General features: G+C 45.7%; 1 long non-coding RNA gene across 1 annotated transcript in view; it reads left to right on the top strand.

The window, feature by feature from the left end:
* Window positions 1-18,229, top strand: part of LOC147186103 (uncharacterized) — a 54,212-nt gene extending 35,983 nt beyond the window's left edge. The window contains exon 5 of the long non-coding RNA XR_015099292.1: window positions 18,084-18,229. This is a non-coding gene — a long non-coding RNA (uncharacterized LOC147186103). The remainder of the gene's footprint in view (window positions 1-18,083) is intronic.
* The last annotated feature ends 376 nt before the right edge of the window (window positions 18,230-18,605 follow it).

Here is an 18,605-nt window from a genome sequence, read left to right as displayed (position 1 = left end):
GTTCCATAGTTGAAGAAGCTCTGTTACATTTTGGAGGCGGAAGGTGCAAAGCACCGACTGCGTGCGACCCAGACAGTGGGTGGCCCTGGCGAGATACTCCGCAGTCTCCCCTCCATTAGTGACTTTTACATTCGTAAAGTGCACTAAAAAGGCATCATTTTTTTTGCCGCTTTTTATTATCTCATTCCAAAATGTCATTTCTAGCTCAACAGCTGTTTGCACTCGCCCGCCACAACGTGAGGCGTACCGAATGTGCGCACCGGCACACAAATCCGAGTGTCGATAGAGACATAACTTAATAATGCCGTTTGGATGCACTTCGCAGTGGCGTCCACTTCTGGTCGTAACTGGCCGGAGCTCAAGTGCGAGCGTGACAAGAAAGTTACGAGCGTAATAAACACCGGTGTCGTCTTTACTTTGGCGCAGGATTAAGAAGCGGTGATCGATGGTGACTAAGTGCCACGCGAGGATCTTTAATTATCTTTGTTTGGAGGCAATAGCGGCATCGGTATCATAATCGCACACACTGGATCTGGGCGCACTTGTTTTGAAAACACAAGGCGTGGAGGATTAGTGTCACGTAGGTTTTGTTGTTTATTATCCGCGTGCGTGTTTTATTATGTGCTCTGGGACCTCGGCTGGCTGATGATGCACTCTAAATAAATCTGACTTGAATTGTAGATTAACTCGCATACGCGAGCATGCAATTACAGCGCCCGAGCCTCTCTGAATGCTAATTATCTTAGCCGTGATAAGAGATGAGCATTTTTAACTTGTTAGCGGGAAGAGCGCCCGAGTGTGAAGAGCGGAATTCAAAATGTGACGGCAAAGTATCGGACGGAAGTGAAGGAGCGGCGTCGGGCAAGAAATGGCCAAATATTGGACACGGTGCGCTGCGAGGCCGCGTTGACAGCAGCTCGTTTGCCAGCTTGTGTTTCGGGCTTTTGGGTCAAACCAAAAAAAAAACCAAAACAAAACAATGAGGGAATTCTCGAGGAAGCAACTAAGCTGTCACAGTCGCGCTTTCCGTCTCAACTCGTCTGTCATGGTGATGTATGTCCCCGCGTCTAATCTTCCCCAGAAACAACAACAGCAGCAGCAGCAGGAAGAAAATAGGGAGTCCTATTCCGCTCGTCTTTGATCAGGCGTCTCCGGTGTCGCCGAGTTCAGTGTCGTGTCACATTGCATAAAGACGTGCGCGATGTGTCGTCATTTTTCTTCTTCTCCGTTGTTTCTTTGAAAAGAAGAAAAAGAAGACCTGCGATTTTTGTTCTATTTGTAATCAAACCAGATACTTCAGGAATGCTAAAAAACAAACAAAAAAAAAGGGCTTCCGTTATTTCAAAATAAGTCATCGATTGAAATCATTTTGCAGCACATCAGTGGTGGGTCACAAAATAACGAGGCAAGCAAATTGTATTGAAATACGCCATCTTAGATGAACGAAAAAAATCAAATGTTATTCCATTTGAGAGGACTCCTTTTTTTTCCATATCAAAACGAAATCAAAATGATAAAATGTTACATTGTGCAACAACAACAAAAAAAAAAACGAAGCGACGGCGATTTAGCGATATCTTTACCCTTTGTGATTTAACTTTGATTAACTTTGATTAACTGTGATTAACTTGTTAATTACATTCGTCCCCATACTCAAAATCAAGTGAATAGGCCTCGGGTGCCCCCCTGGCCTCCCTCCCAAAATGTGATCCTAGATGATATTTATTTTTACAAAATTAATTCCAACTCCAAACAAATATATTGATATCCAACAACAATCCCGATGCTCTTCTTTCCGGTTCCAACCGCAAAACAATATTCCGTCTTGTTTCCGCACAAGCGTCCAAATGAAGTGAATCAAATCGTCCCCTTGCTTTTGTTTTTGCCCGCTTTGTCCGTGGCTAAAAAGCGCAGCGCTCATCATGAAAACAAGTCAGCGCATCAGCTAATTGCGGGCGGGCGGGTCGAGTGCTTTTAAATGTTCAATAGCAGCGAGTAGAATTAGAGTGCTTCGTCGTCGCTTTAATACGGGCTTGACCTCGTCGCCCTCTGTTTCGATGCAAGCGGTGTGGGAATAAAAAGTACGGTAAACAGACCCAAAACAATCCAAATAAAATGGAAAAAAAAAATAAAAAATCACACCGACGTCATTGTGTGCCTGCGTGGTGCGGTTGCTTCCTCGCCGGTGTGCGCCTCCTCTCCAGAGGTTCGCTCTCAGTAGTGGACGAACCCACCGGCACCGAGCTGTCAATCATCACCCACACATACACACGCCCCGCAAAAAAAACAAAACACACCAAAATGCAACCAAAACTCTCAAAGGGGATGGGGGGGGGGGGGGGCTGAAGTTTGCAGTGTGTTTTCATGTGATGAAGTGACAGTCGTTTAGCATCCGTCCGTCACGTTGAAATATTCACACCCACCCAGCGGCAAAGAACAAACACACACGACTAATCGCGATTGGTCAATTTCGACTCGCCCGTCTGCTGTTATTTACAGAAAAATGCGATGAGCTCATATACGAGCGATAGCTACAAGTCGGCTAAAACAAACAAACAAACAAAATAAAATGGCCTCATTCGTACTCGGTTGTTGAAATGTTTTTATTTTATTTTTTTAAATCTTATTGAAAATTGCGATACCATCTCCTGACTGCTTTATAACGAGCGCCACCGGCTTTTATGGGCCGTCCAGTCAAATCATTCCGATACAATTTATTTAGTAAATTATTCTCCAGACGGGGTCTCCGCAATTTAGCTGACAAAGCAGTGCCCGAAAAAAAATTGAGACAAAATATGGGAGGGATTTCTGAATTACAGCCAACTTTTTTGGGGTCTTTTTATTTTTAACAAGACTATCAATCAACGGCGAGAGAGACTTTTTCGTCTTAAAATCACATTTGGAATATGCACAGACCTTCACGGCGTTCAGTTTTTATTTATGACCCCCACATGGTCTCACTTGCACAGTTTAGGTGCGATATCATTTTTTTTATTTTTTTTTTACACCGCTAAGGGAGTATTCATGCATAACGTTATTTTTTACATTTATCCGGGGGTGTTTATTATTTTCATCCTTCATCTTTCCTCCCCTCCTCGCTTTCTTCTTCTTCTTTGCCCATCATGTGAAATAAGGGCGAGAACAGCAAACAAGTTTGATTTGCTTAATGAGCCGCGCGGCTATAGCCCACTTCCCGACGAATACAAATCAAATGCTAATTATACTTCAGCTGGGGTGATTAAAAGGAAGCTTATTTACGGCGTCGCGCGCGCGCGGGGGAGGCGCTCTCGCATTTTCGGGCGGAAACGCCTCGGTCAAACGCTCCGCGTTGTCGCTATTCAAACGTCGAAGGTACGAAAACCACTTCTGCTTAAAAAAAAAAAAAAAAAGTTTGTGAGGTCTTTTAGCAAGCTACAAACAAAAACAATCAATGTTACGCTCGTAGCCATTGTTGCCGTTAATTGCTGCATTGGTGCGGAGAAGTTCGTAGATTGCTGGGGGGAGGAATTGCAATCAAGCCCTTATTGTTTCGACGGGGGGGGGGGGGGGGGGAAATGATATGAAAGAACAAGCCAAAGGCCACGTACGTCATAGCCATGATGAAAAGAACAGGGCGTGCCCATTCCCCCCCACTCCCTGCATTATTCATTGGCTGACAGCAAGACAAATATTAACATATCAAATATTAACACAAATTCCCACGAGACATTTCCAGCGCGACGCAAGTAAAAGCGGGGGCAATTTAACGCTACATTTGTCACTCGAGCTTCGGGAACGTCGGAACAGCGCCGAAGGTTGGAGCGCCCAAAAAAAAAAAAAAAAAAAAAGGAAATCCCTCCCCCCCCCAAAAAGGCTGCGTCAAGCCCTCATTTCGAGTAATACTTGAAAAGGGAAATCCTAGCGAGCCAAAATGAAAAGAGTTACTTTTCCTGCACCCGTGTCATCTCCCCCTTTAATGCATGACCTTGTAATAAGTCCCACTGCATTTTTTGGGGGGGGGGGGGGGATGATGATGTAATTGCGACCAACCAAATCGCATTCTACCGCATTGCGATGTCGATTTGAATTCCGTGAATTGTTCGGCATTAGCGCGCTACGTTTTGCGTCAGCGTTTCTTTTGCCGAGCGACTTGCCGTGATCTCGCGTTGTCGGCGTAATCCGTCCGAAAATAATGACACTCGCCGTCAAATTCGGCCGAAGCGTTTTAAGCCTCACCTTTTGGCGTTTAATCGACTTTAGCTGCCTCCGTGTTTGTCGGAGATGATCTTTGAAGGGTCTTAATGCCGGCCCTCTTGTTGCCACGGCAACCCTGATGGATAACTTTATGCTGGATACAAACTGTTTCGCTATGGGCAAACTTTCACCAAATGTTTACAAGGGAGCATCCAGCATCGATCCGATGAGAGAGAAGGGAGAAGAAATTTCACGGGGCCGAGAGGAAAAAGGAAAAGAACGAAAAGGGCCAGAGAAGCGCTGAGAGTCAAACAGGGGGGGGGGGGGATGATTAATTATTAATGTCTCGCTCGGACATATTTGTGGGGGGGGGGGGGGGGGGGGGAGAGCGCGACGAAAGCGGCGGCGAGAATTGTCCTTGAGTGCAAATTAAGCAAACAAGTCTGCACCGGATCCCATCGATGAGGATTAATTCGCCAATATCCACATCAACACGCTCTGGGGAGAAATTTGGAAGCGACGGCAAGGAAAGAAATGCGGCCAAAATCGGAAAGGCTTTAAATCAGGAAGGGGAAACGTTTCTTTTTTACGCCACTCCAATCCGTACCTATGGATTGAATGAATTAGCTCTAGAGTGCGAGACATTAATAATTAATCATTAATTAGACATTAATGCATTAATCAGTTAATTCATTCTCGTGCCTCCAATTTTCTTGGGCCATTTCTTTCGCCGCAATAATGACAAAGCGAGGCCGCTTCGATCCTATGATCGGGTGTCCATTACTTTTGTTAATGCGCCGGAACTCAGTGCCCAAGCAAGGCGGTCAGCGACGGAGGGGGCGGAGGGTGAACGGGCGGCCACGGCCGGAGGATAGTCGGAGATTCCTCTCCGGCGTGAGGATGCAAGCGGAGATAAGACGAGGTTGATTAAAGAGGCCAGGCCAAAGAAAAGCCGCCCTGCGTTTCGAATTCTCCTGGCGCTAGCAAGCCTTCTTTTCATGCCCTAGTTTGTCAAATGGGCGAGCACGCCAGAGGCGCTCCGGCGGCGGCGACGAATCAGACACATGTTGCCATATCGTCCAACTCGAGCAGAGAACACATGTCACACAGAGCATTTTCCACATCTCAAGTCATCACTTTTTGATAAGACAACAATTAACCCCCCCCCCCCCCCCCCCTACGACCGCCGCCGCTGAGCAAAATCAAGCTCTTTGGACTCGTTTGACGCCATTCGGGCTGCTGCTAGGAGAAGCGACGAGAACAGGGCGTACATCCCGAAGAGGGAACATATTTATCTATTGAGGCCGCCAGCAGGCCACAGTGTCCCGCCACTAGCGTGGAAATGATGATGAGCGGCGTCACCGGGACCCCGGCAGCGCACTGCGCCCACGCGCTTTTCACCGCGTGACGTCCGCACGATGGCGGGGGAAGCGTGAGTCAAGGGGGGGTTGAATGGCCCGACCTTCTCGCGGCTCTTTGATTGACCCCGCGAGCGTGGAAGAAGTGGGCCGGCGCGACCTTTCAACCGGTACTTAGCTTCCGTCATCTCAGCAGCTTCGTGCTCTTCTTACTTGCTTTTTCTTTTGCTTTCTCTCCCTTTCATTCTCAACTCATTAGCACTCCCTTTAACATTCTTTTATAAATTTTTTTGTGGCGAGCGCTTTCCACCTCTTTTTGCTCGCCTGCCACCGCTGTTGCTATGGTAACATTGGATGAACACGCTCGCGCGGGAAAGTTGGCTGACGTCTCGCAAAGTTGTGCTATTGTATATTTCATGGCGGTTCGTGACAGTCCCAGCAGTCCAGGAAAAAAAAACAAAACGACAAAAAAAATGGTACCGAATGCATACCTGTCAACTTGTACATTTTCCCCGTATTTTATACGTTTTTTAAAATCATTTCAAATCATGTACGGCGTATTACAACTTTTATACGGCGGGGAAAACCCCCCAATTGTGAACCGATCTCCCAAAGACCATTTTGGCTCAAATCCAGATCGTCTCACCTGCATGTAGCCAACGACAATGCCGTGGTCGATCGCTATTATTGTCACGGCAAACCAGCAAAAGTAATCCTAAATGGTATATTTTTTTCTCATCGCTGCGTGCGGTCGGATTGATAAAGCATGATGTGCGCATGCGCGGTAAGCCGTTGGGCGTGTTTTTGTTGCTCTGTAAGGGGAATCGTAATCATTTATAAGGGCAGCTATTAACCGAGGTTGACAGGTATGCTAATGTTACGGCCGGCGAGTGTAAAAATCAGGATTTTAGCTGCGACAAGTGACACCAGGCGAGGGAAGGGGGGGGGGACCACCCTCTTCTTTCCACCCTTTTTATCCGTCGCCAGCTGGGTGACATTTCATGGCTGCTCCTCCACAGAATGCAAACCCAAGCGCTAGCGTTGCAGTTGGCGTTCTGTAGGAGCAACATGACGGCGGATGTGCTGGGAGTATTTTTAGGGCAAAATTGACTCATTGTGACCGTGGGCAGGGGGGGGGCAATATTCATAATGATATGTCGACTGATACTTTGGCTACCAGAGACTGTTTGTAACTACGCTGCTCGATATTGATTGCCTGCGGTATTAGCATCCACGCGCAGCGGTAAAAGGCAAGAGAGTACGTCTCGAATGTGCATTTAGACAAATTTCGTCGCGTCTTCACAGTATGCGCAGTGCAACCGCGTGGGCGAGTCTCTTTCGTTGCCCTCTCATGAATCCGCGCCGAAAGCATGTGTCGCGGGGACGACGCAGGAGGCGCCGCTCCATTGGCATTCCGGCTCTACCGCTCGACAGACAAAAGGCGAGAGAGAGAGAGAGGAGAGAGTGAGCGGCAGCGGGTCGGCCGTCGAGCTCGGAAAAAAACAAAAGGTGGAGGAGCAAAGTGAGGCACCTGGAGGAGGGTGTGGGGGGGATTGGTGTTTGGAACACACACACGCACGCAAACACAGCATGTTTCTCAGCAGGGAAGCTTTCAAAAAGAAGAAGGGCAGCGCGTTTCCGGCATTTGCGAGCAGGCCCGCCGTTGTTTGATTCTCCGCTTTCAGTCAGTGTCTTTGTGCTGCCTTCTTTTGTTGTAATCCACCAGATGTGCACATCTGAGCACATTGAAACACAAGTGCGTCGGCTAGGTTTCGGAATCGCTGTTTGGAGCAAATAATGTTGGGGGCGAATAATTCGCCCGGAGAGCCTGAAACGGTTCAAGTCGTACGTTCATGTGAACACATTTCCAAAATGGCGCGCAATCCCACTTGTTCCCTCCCGCCCCCCAAATTGCAGGGCTCCCACGGGTCCTTAAATTTTAATGTTCATAAAAATCCATAAAAAAGAAGTAAAATTAAGTTCTTAATTGTCCTTAATTTTCAGGGAAAACGTCTAAAATCAATAAAAGTCCTCAAAAATATTTTTATTTGAAAATAAATTGAAGTTTTATATTTTCTAAATTGAAATATTTCTTAGTGTACTTTATTTGAGAATGAATTCAAGTTTTTTTAATTTTCCTTCCTGTAAAACAGGTAAAAAAAAATGAAAATTTGACATACAGTATGAGAAAAAGTCCTTAAAAATGGCCAAATTAGCCCTCAAAAGTCCTTAAAAGGTCCATAAATAAAAAGCAAGTGGAAGAGTGGGAACTCTGAATTGAAATTATTGTCCATTAACCAGATACCTAAAAAGTAAATAAGTATCTGTAGTCTCTTAAGTTGTTTTTTAAAAATTACAGATAAAAATGAGGGCGCGAAGAAAAATCCCCACATAATAATGTAGCAGTGTGATTACATAAGTGAAGCTTTTTGATATGAAGACCAACTGTACTTTTTTTTTTTTTATACATGCGTCGGAAATAATGAAGGCTCTCAGATTACCTCAAATGGTATTCATGACATTCATCTGTGCGAAGGAACTTGGGAAAAAAACAAACGCCGTAGCAACAACAGCGATAACCCCCAATTCGATACATTCCTAGGAAATTACAATGCCCTCCACTATATTGTTTTCGAGCACTTTGGGGGCGCTACCTTAGATGGTGTCCATTTTTAAAAAAAAATAGAATACAAGATTGCAATCCATATTGTCTGGCATGACTAATTTCGGTCCGACATTATGCACGCCGGCGCGGTTATTGCGCAACAGTGCTTCTGTCTCGTCGGGATAATGCTTGAATTGCTCTCGTGTTGCCCACGCGCGTGCAATCCTGCACCACGCAAACCGGGAAAGCAACTTGGCGCCTACCTGTTTTCGTAGAACCGCCAACAACAGATGTGCCGGCAAGAAAATGAGGCGAGCGGTCTTTCACACCCCCCACCCCACAAAACCGCATTTGCATTCAAACCACGCGGCGTTTGCGGTGCTAATGACAATATTGATGACTAAACGGACAGTAATGAAGGCGTCTGAGGCTAATGTGCCAAAATGAGGGCTCTCCACCGTCCTCCACTGCGGAGTAGAACCCGACGTGTCATATTAGCGCGCCATTCAGCACACATCAGAGGCGAGAGTCCGACGTATGTCGACGCGGACCAGATTTTCGGAGGTGTCTGTGTGGAATTCTTGGCCATTCATCCGCAAAGGAAATTTTGAAACTGATCGAGTTCAAAAGTGCTTGATGGAGTTGAGGTCAGGGCTTTGAGTTACTTTTTTTGCTGAAATTATGGGAGCAACATTTTTTTCTTTCCATAGACACACCATATGATGAATGTCGGAAAAGCGCCGTCAGGAATCATGGACGTCTGTACTTCAAACTCTGAAACTATTCCAACTTTAGTATCACTCAAATCCCCAAAATATTGTGCCGATTGTTTTCAAATTTTCACAGGTTGACGTGACCATGAACAGAGAGGCGCACGTGATTTTTAGTGACGATCTCGTTTTTCTGACATTCCTTAACTCATTCACTCCCAAAGACGTTTTTAAACGTCTTTTCAGTCTTGGTCCAGAATTGGCTGGTACTGAATGAGTTAAGCTTGTTAACAAACCCCCTCACATATAAATGATGTGTCCCCTCGGGCTGCCATGATGAGCGGGATGAAGCTTTAAATATATTTGACCGGGAGGGAAATATGTGGGGATGAAGCGTATCAGTGCGCGTACCTCTTTTTGTACCCACGCCACTTATCATATGAGTCACACGTCAGGGATGGCGAATGCACTCGGGCTGGACCATTGATCAAATCGAAATTGACGGCGCGATGTTGTCGAGCGCAACTTTCAAATCGCTTGGTGGAAAAACGACAAGCCCCGCCCCCTTGCCGTGTGTTGAAAGTTGACCGCAACATTGCGGGGAATCGGCGCAAATCCGAGCTAGGGAGAGAAAACGGGAGGGCGAGCAGGGAGCGGACGGCCCCGGACATGAAAGTCGGCCGTAATGGAGATAATAGGCACGGGATGGACGAGTGCGGCCCAGTAAATTAATGGGCCCTCCTTGACACAAAGTCCATTTGTTAGTTTTGAAACGTCGTGACAGTTAATTACTGGGGCTAGGCTGCAGTGGAACCACTCCACTTAGGCGGCCTCGGGGAAAGGAAAAAGTAGAAAAAAAAAACATTTGCTGGTGTGTCGGGAGACAGAGGAGACAGCTTCCGACGCTGTGGTTTAAGTGTGTAGGCGGCGAGGGAATCATCGGAGCGGAGGTCGCTCGCGCGGCTTTTTATGCCCGGAAGCAGATCCACACAAACCTGTCTCTCTGCACTACTTGCAACTACTAATTATCTTTTTTTTTGTTTTGCAGACGAATTTACAGAATAGTATTTAAAACGCACTGCATTTCAAGACCAAGCTATGCAGCCTGAGACGTTTAGTGCAAAGCTTGATCGTCTTTTCTTCCTTTGAGGCGGCGTTTCATTTCCTCACAATCACCCTCCTATGATAAGTATTCATTCATTCATTTTCCGATCCGATTTATCCTCACGAGTGTCGCGGGGGGTGGGCTGGAGCCTATCCCAGCCGACTTCAGGCAGTAGGCGGCGGGGGGGGGGGGGCACCCTGAACCGGTTGCCAACTAATTGCGGGGCACACAGAGATGAACAACCATCCGCGCACACACCGAGGGACAGTTTCGAGTGTTCAATTAGCCTGCCGTGCATGTTTTTGCAATGTGGGAGGAAACCGGAGTACCCGGAGAAAACCCACACAGGCCCGGGTAGAACATGGAAACTCCACACAGGAAGGCATGAGCTGGGATTGAACCCTCTGCACTGTGAGGCCAACGCACGAACCACTGGGCGCTGATAAGTATTTTTTGGATTTATTGTATTTTGTAAAAACGAAGCGAATTACTCTGTATTAGAACAACAACATCGCTTTGACTGTACGCTAGCTCAATGCTAACACCGTGCGCAATTCGATAGACATGCTCAGCTATCGCATCATGTGGCACAAACGATGCGAGAACACTTCACGGGCAATGTAACATTATTAAAGGCATATTCTTTATCCTCTGCAACGATTGCACCTCATTTGTGACCACGGTCCGATGTAAAATGGCAGCTTTTCTTTTTTTAACAGTCCAATTTACTGCCTATTGTGGCATTTGAGATGACTTTGTGAGACTTTGTGAGAGCAGAAAACTGCAAGTTTCACTTTGTGTGGAGATTTACTGTCAGAATTAAGAAAGGGACGCCACTTATTATTCATCAGGCCCTTCAGATCTCAAACGCTGTCGAGCATCCTCCTCCTCCTCCTCCATGTTGAAGGAGAACAAAACAGCAGAGAATACCAATGGGACCTCCTCGAAAATTGTTCCATGCAAAAAATAAAAAGGGCTTGTGGTAATCAGTTTTGAATGTTGCTTTAGGACGGCTCTGACAAAACCGCTGGCCTATAAAGAGCAACGTTTGAATTTGTCTATACTCGTAAGTGGCCTATAATCTTTGCAATAGCGCAACGGGGGGCTCGCTAACTAAAACTGCTGCTGTTTGGATTGCCGCAAACATTTAGAATTTCACGGACGAGATATAATTAAAACGGCAAATGCGCTCCGTGGTGGCTCTGAATAAAACGTGTATTTAACGGTTCACGTTTTGGTCAGCAGTGGACGCACCAGCTATTCATTCCTCAAGGAAACAAGTTCAGATTGACAAATTTGAAATCGCAGGTTTTCATATTTTTGCATGCTTTTTGAGCAAAATAAAACATTAAACGCCCCCCCCCCCCCCCACATTATGTATTCAGTTTGCACCTTTTTGGGCATCAATGAAGGCCAAATTACAGTTTCCTATAAATGCATTTATGCATGAGGTAGAACCTGTGCACATGTTTGAAAACACTCTTCAAATTTAAGTAATTTATGAGCGACAGCATCAGCGATCAATGAATCTGTCTCTTCGCGCATCGCTCGCCTCCATCGCCAGCTTATCCATTTCCAGGATTTATAACCATGCACGGTGGCGCTTGCGCACGCACTCCAATTGCATTCGTCAAATCCCGATGTGCCCCGCTCATATTACAGCGTTTCCCTTTTTTATTGCCTGGGGAGTTTCGGGGTTTTTTTTTTGCCACGCACTGACATGTTTTCCTCTGGTTTAACCAACAGCTAGCATAGACTCTTTCCGTGGTTAACGGATAATGCTGACTGTTAAAAGTACAATGCTGCACGATTTCATAATACGCTGTATAGTAATTTATGGCTTGCTCTCCTGGTTCTCCTTTAGCGTTAATTAGTGATTTAAAGGAAGCGTGTTGGCACAGTTTTTAGACATGATAGCTTGCTAGCCGCAGCTAGCACCGGACAAGTTAGCTTTGAGCCTAGCTTTGCCCCGGTAGTTCTCAAGTAGCAGTGGGTGCCTGTTTTTTTTTGTTGATTAGTTCTTCTCAGTTTCTTTGGACAGTTTTTAGCCACGATAGCTTGCTAGCTGCAGCTAGTATCGGACAAGTTAGCTTTGAGCCTAGCTTTGCCCCGGTAGTTCTCAAGTAGCAGTGGGTGCCTGTTTTTTTGTTGATTAGTTCTTCTCAGTTTGTTTGGACAGTTTTTAGCCACGATAGCTTGCTAGCTGCAGCTAGTACCGGGCAAGTTAGCTTTGAGCCTAGCTTTGTCCCGGTAGTTCTCAAGTAGCAGTGGGTGCCTGTTTTTTTGTTGATTAGTTCTTCTCAGTTTGTTTGGACAGTTTTTAGCCACGATAGCTTGCTAGCTGCAGCTAGTACCGGACAAGTTAGCTTTGAGCCTAGCTTTGCCCCGGTAGTTCTCAAGTAGCAGTGGGTGCCTGTTTTTTTGTTGATTAGTTCTTCTCAGTTTGTTTGGACAGTTTTTAGCCACGATAGCTTGCTAGCTGCAGCTAGTACCGGGCAAGTTAGCTTTGAGCCTAGCTTTGTCCCGGTAGTTCTCAAGTAGCAGTGGGTGCCTGTTTTTTTGTTGATTAGTTCTTCTCAGTTTGTTTGGACAGTTTTTAGCCACGATAGCTTGCTAGCTGCAGCTAGTACCGGACAAGTTAGCTTTGAGCCTAGCTTTGTCCCGGTAGTTCTCAAGTAGCAGTGGGTGCCTGTTTTTTTGTTGATTAGTTCTTCTCAGTTTGTTTGGACAGTTTTTAGCCACGATAGCTTGCTAGCTGCAGCTAGTACCGGGCAAGTTAGCTTTGAGCCAAGCTTGGCACCGCTAGTTCTCAAGTAGCAGAGGCTGACTGTTTTTTGTTGATTAGTTCTTCTCTGCAGTTCTCTCAGCAGTAGTGGCCAGATTTCCATCGTCAACCCTGTCAACTGTTCCCCTCGAATTTCAACATTAGCTAAAACGTATTCGCTTGTAGCTTTAAAAGTCAAGTGTCCCATCGCAGTGGAATCCAAATAGTGCTATCGACACTATTGCGCCTCGTACTCGTCATTTTCACTCTTCCGGTGAGAGAGCGGCTTTGCTGTAAATCAGATTCTGGACGCTCCTCCCAGTAGAATTGCTGCCATTAAAAAGAGGTCAGTTGAGGTGTTGCGGGCGTACTTGAGGTTTTCCAGGCACGTTTCAACAGCAGAGTCGCACAGGATTTGATCCAATCTGTCCCAGGACCGCCTCGGGATCCCTTTCGGCTGTGGACATGTGCTCGCCCAGAAAAGGGACGTAATTGCATTATCGGGCGAGATAATTGATGATTAAATAATACTCTGCATTATTTTGTGGCGTACGGCGCATTAGAGACGTGTCGGTTGAAGGCGATGGGATGAAGGATGTGCAGTGAGCGGGGTCGAGGTAATGAGTCAGGCAGCCCTGAGCCCCGGCGGCGGGAAGCCATAAAAATGTGAGATTGATCGTTTTTTAATATGTCGACAGCAGCTCCTAGTTAAGGCCCCGTCTCATTTCTGCCTCAAACCCAAACTAGTGAACAAGGGCGGCAGATCCGGAGAAAGGTACTCATGGAAGTGGAGCAGTTGGACAGCTCAATGCTTTCGAGTTACTTTTTACACGTTGCCCTACTTTTTACTCATCATTTGAGTGTGAAATGTAAAAACAAGTGGCTTTAGCTTTGGCTAACACGTCAGATAGCATCAATGGCTCTATTTCTGATTTAAAAAAAATGGAATTGATTAATGGTCTTTCCATTCAGTTCAATGGAGTCAAGATGATTTTAAAACCTGCGACGTGCTGTTTAGTGACGCATTTCTTCCTTTGCCAAGCTAGCATCTCCCGCCACCGAAGGCCTTCCACCGGAGCCCGCTGACTTCCAGTGTAAGCAGTTTTGCTCACTAATGCCACACTCATGCACAGAAATGTCACTGTTGAAGTGGTAATGGTGTTTTTTTGACCCCTTTGCCACTGACATTTGCAAATATTTGCAAAGGCGAGGGCTTTTTCGCCCCGGGGTGCCGCGGCGAACGCCGCCGGCATCCCCGCCATTGTTGGCCATTTGAATTGCCAACTTAGTATAGAGTACTATAGACTATAGTAGTATAGTCCTTCATTTGGCGCACTCTAGTCTCTAGTTGTCCGATGATGTTGCTCATTAGAGGCTGATGTCTTGTTGTGTTTTCACAAGAGCTTCACAAGGAAATGGAAAAAGATGAGTTCAAAAGTCGTTCTCGCCCCTTTGAATGCATTATTGATTTGGGGGAAACCTTGCGTCTTTCTGCCAATTTTTCGACTCGAGTAGGCGGATGGGGGCGGGCGGGATCAATTTCAACCCCGATGACGTCAACCCAAGGTTACAATGCTTTATAATTGGCCGAGGAGACGAGAAAGGTTGTTTATGGCTCGAAATGGCTGAAGCAATTTCTGTTCTTCAAGCTGCAAGGAAAGTGTCCCTTAAGACTAATTACGGCATTCCACGGCAACTGTTTGTACCTTTTTCCAAGGCCAAAAACGAAACGTTGACTCCCCCCGCCCCCCCACCCCCTACCTAAAGATAACAATGAGTGGAAGTATCTCATCTGATCAAAGTAGAACCAGGAACAAAAGCGCATCAGTACATTTCATCTGGAAATGATTCTGCCTTTTAACGCTACTTTAGCATCGACCGTCCCCGGAACGTTGAGTTTTGCGGCGCCAAATAAAAAGCGAAGACATGAGAAGACAGAACAAAGCCGCCCCAGTTAACAACCCAAGTTGAAGCAAAGAGTGGAGCGTTTCCCCGCTAAGTGCCGATGCACACGCCGGCCTCGCTCGGTCGCCCGCCATCGATTTGTACTTATTTTTTTGCCGCCCAGAGACAGCGCGTGTTCGATACGCACGTTTATGCAGACCACCATGTAAAATCAATTTGAGAGAAAACAAAAATCCGGTGTCAGCTGCAGATGACGGACGGACGGCCGCGTTGTTTTTGATCCCGCCAGGGACATTGTTGACGGACGACACCCAAGGGGACGTCTTAAGTCAAACACACCGCCGCGAGCGTGCGGCCACAACACTCGGTTGTTTGTACCCTTCACATGACCTCGCGAAGTCAGCCCACGGATGCGAGATTGAACGTTTGATGCTTTATTTTTGCGGGTGGTGGTCCTAAAAACAAAACAAAAAAATGTGATGAGAGGCAGAATTTGCCATGACGCTCTTGTATCTTGCGCTGTTGCCGGGCGGAAATCGATTTTTTCTACGGCCAGACAGATATGGATTTTTTTTTTTTCCCGAAAATCAGAAAAATACTCCGGAAAAATATTATGTGGTTTGCGCCAACTGCGCACCATTTACTTTTTTTTATAACATGACATGAACCGCTTGATTTCTCCCCTTCCGTTGCGTGCAGGCGACAAAAAAACGTTTTGAGCTCACGTGCCGCCGTTTCGACACGATCGTCCAATTACCGACCACCTGATCGGAAAGTCGTGATGAGATGAGCGCTCCGGAACAAATCGGAGCTCTTGTGCATTTGCACTGTAGCTCTTTACGAGCGCCTTCATTCCACTAGTTAAAATGATTCATCTGCTCCATCGCCATTAAACGGCCTTTACTGCTTTGATTTTAATGAGTCATTGATTTAAATGTGACTCCTGTTGCTCGACTCGTTTCTTGACAATGGAGGGGAATGTCTTGCTTTTGAACTCCGCAATGGTGCTGAAAATAGCTTGAACGGTGATATTTTATTTCCCGTTTCCAGTTGAGTGCTTGTGCAGCGCGCACGTCACGTATTGAAAGTCGGGACTGACCGATTAATCGGACCGTATTTGCTCTTTGCTCACCTCTACCTGTCGTAAAGTTAAGGAATAATTATTGTGAAACAGTGAAGCGTTCCGGAACGCCTGTGATGATTCAAAGTTGTATGCATTAAGGGACCACAAAATGTTTTTATTCATTATATATATTTAAAATAATTGCCCAATTAATCGATAATCAGACTTTTTGATTTTCTGAAAAGCAGCACTTTAACTGACGCTTGACCGGATTATAAATCATTCTGGAGTATAAATCGCACCAGCCATAAAATGCATAATAAAGATGAAAAAACCCCGTATATAAGCCTGGAGTATAAATCGCATTTTTAGGGGAAATTTGCTTGATAAAACCCAATACCAATGTCATCTTGACAGGCAATTTCAAATAAAAATAAAACGGACGCTGAATAAGTGTATGATATGCTAACGTTACATGTGCACAGTATGTTCACGTAACGTATTAAGAGTTAGTCAGATAACTATAGCGTAAAGAACACGCTAACAAGTTTAGCAAAGCATCAGTGTCACTCCATCCAATGAAATCTTCATGCTTGGCGGCGCTTCGTCTTCTACGTCGCTGACGAGTCGTCGTCGACTGATCAACACAGCCCTAGAGCGCCCTCTTGTGGTTTAAGGTGAAAATAACGTGAAATGATGTAATAATGTGGTAATTATTTCACTCATAAGTCGCTCCCCCGGCCAAATGATGAAAAAAACCCCCTGCAACTTATATGGTCCGGAAAATCCGGTATGTATTCAATTTAATGATGCCGTTGGTGTATGTTTCCAGTTGCTAAAAAGGGCCACTTTTGTGATTAAAAATGAAAAATGGAGCTTTTAAAGAATGTCATTTCTATTCATTTCAATGGAGAAAGCGGATTTGAGATAAAAGGGTTTTCAGCCGCCAGTGTCATCCCCCCCAACCCCCCGATTGTACATCGGTCGCACTCTCTAGTCAAATAAAACTGCATTCATGCGCCATCAGATAGAGTCGTTGCTGGGGAGGACACAATGATACACTTAATTATGATTCAGTCAGTGTTTCTTCAATGTGCTATCATCACAACATTCACGCTTATCGCGCTCGTGCAACGGGCAGATAAAGTGAACTCCTCTGGCGGCGGGTACAGCAAACTCATTTTAAATTTTTTTTTGTTGGCCTGCCTGCAAGGTATTGTGCCTTAATAGTTTTTTTTTAGTAACTTGAATTTGCGACACGAGCCAAACTGTCAAAATGCCCGCCTCCTCCTCCTCCTTCCTCTATTAAAAAGTGCACCATTTCCCGAGATGTGTTCTGGTCCGTTCAGCAAAATAGTCGTCCAGGCCCCCCCAAAAAAAACACCTTGCGGGACACAATCATAGACAGTTATTTTATTGCAGTAACGCTGTGTGTAAATGTAGTTTCAAAACAAAACCAAACTATATTTATATAATGATTCTTTTAGTGTAGAGCATGAAGAACAGGCAGTGATTCTCTGGAGTACCACTAGAGGGAGTCCACAGATTCACACTTCGACCATCGCTGTATGATTATTTCTACTGAAATCGGTTCATTGGCTGATATTCGTTTAGCTCATAGAATCAAAATATACACCGTAAAATAGCCTTTTCAACATATTTTTACGAGTTAACTTAATTCTCAAAAAATAACAAATAAAAATGATCATGTTACGATTAAACTGTTTCACTGATTGAACACAAAACAAAAGTTCCTCTTAAAAGTGGTCAATTAAAAAAGATGTACCGTATTTTCCGCACTATAACGCGCTCCGAAAAGAAGCTGACAGCGCGCCTTAAAATCCGGTGCGCCTGGTCGTTTTTTTTCGGGCCAAAAACGCCTTAGTATACATGAATCGCCCAAACCCCAAACGCCCTAACCCCAAACCCCCATCGCCATAACCCCGAACGCCCAATCGCCCAAACTTCCAATCGCGCAAACGCCCTAACCCCAAAACCGCGGAGTGGTTTATTATTAAGACGCTGTCTTATGCCCTGCCACAGCCGTATGTACAGTCAAAATTGTGTGTTCAAGGATATTTAAGAGCACTCGTGGGATACAGTGTGTGCAGGTGCATGTGAACGTGTTGAGAGTACCTTGCTAAACATCTCCACTGGTCTCCCGTGTCGCCAGGGAGCCCGCGGGGGCTCACGCCATGACGGTAATAGTCTGACAGGCCCCGCTGCTCCCCTTCCGCCGCCGCCTCCATCTGCTCGTCTCACATCCCTCCATCCTTCCCTGCAGCGGCGCCAATCTTGGCCTTTTGTCGTCGCATCACAGACAAACGCAGATTTGTGGCGTGCGCGGGAAGTCGCTGACAATAGTCCGGATGCATTTTGGGCATTTTTCTTGGGCCAAAGGTGACTTTTCCAGTGGGAAGAAGAAAGCGGATGAAAGTGAGGACATCAGGAATCATCAAGCGTCATCGTGTGTTGACAGTAACCTGAGTCACCATTAATGCTGATGAGCCGCAGAGCATCTAACGCAGACGTGACCCCAATTTGCCATGTGAGTGAGGCTATGTGTATGTATAATGTCTTTTTAGCTGAAAGAAATGACCATGTTTAGTCAGGCGTTTTTAATTCGAAAAAAACGAACTTGTATAGTAAAGCGTTTTTACCCGCCCAAAAAACAACCATGTATAGGAAGGCGTTTTTAGCCGAAAAAAACGACCATGTATATAGTAAGGCGTTTTTAGCCGAAAAAAAACGACCATGTATAGGAAAGCGTTTTTAGCCGAAAAAACGACCATGTATAGGAAGGCGTTTTTAGCCAGAAAAAACGACCATGTTTAGGGCGTTTTTAACTGGAAAAAACCGACCATGTATAGTAAAGCATTTTAAACTCGACAAAAACGACATAGTACAGTAAGGCGTTTTTAG

This window comes from Hippocampus guttulatus, chromosome 22, assembly GCF_054856545.1.
Source record: "Hippocampus guttulatus isolate MCC_2025c chromosome 22, RoL_Hgut_1.0, whole genome shotgun sequence".
Taxonomy (NCBI): Eukaryota; Metazoa; Chordata; class Actinopteri; order Syngnathiformes; family Syngnathidae; genus Hippocampus; species Hippocampus guttulatus.
The sequence above is the reverse complement of the archived record's forward strand: the minus strand, read 5'-3'. Positions and strand labels throughout refer to the sequence as shown.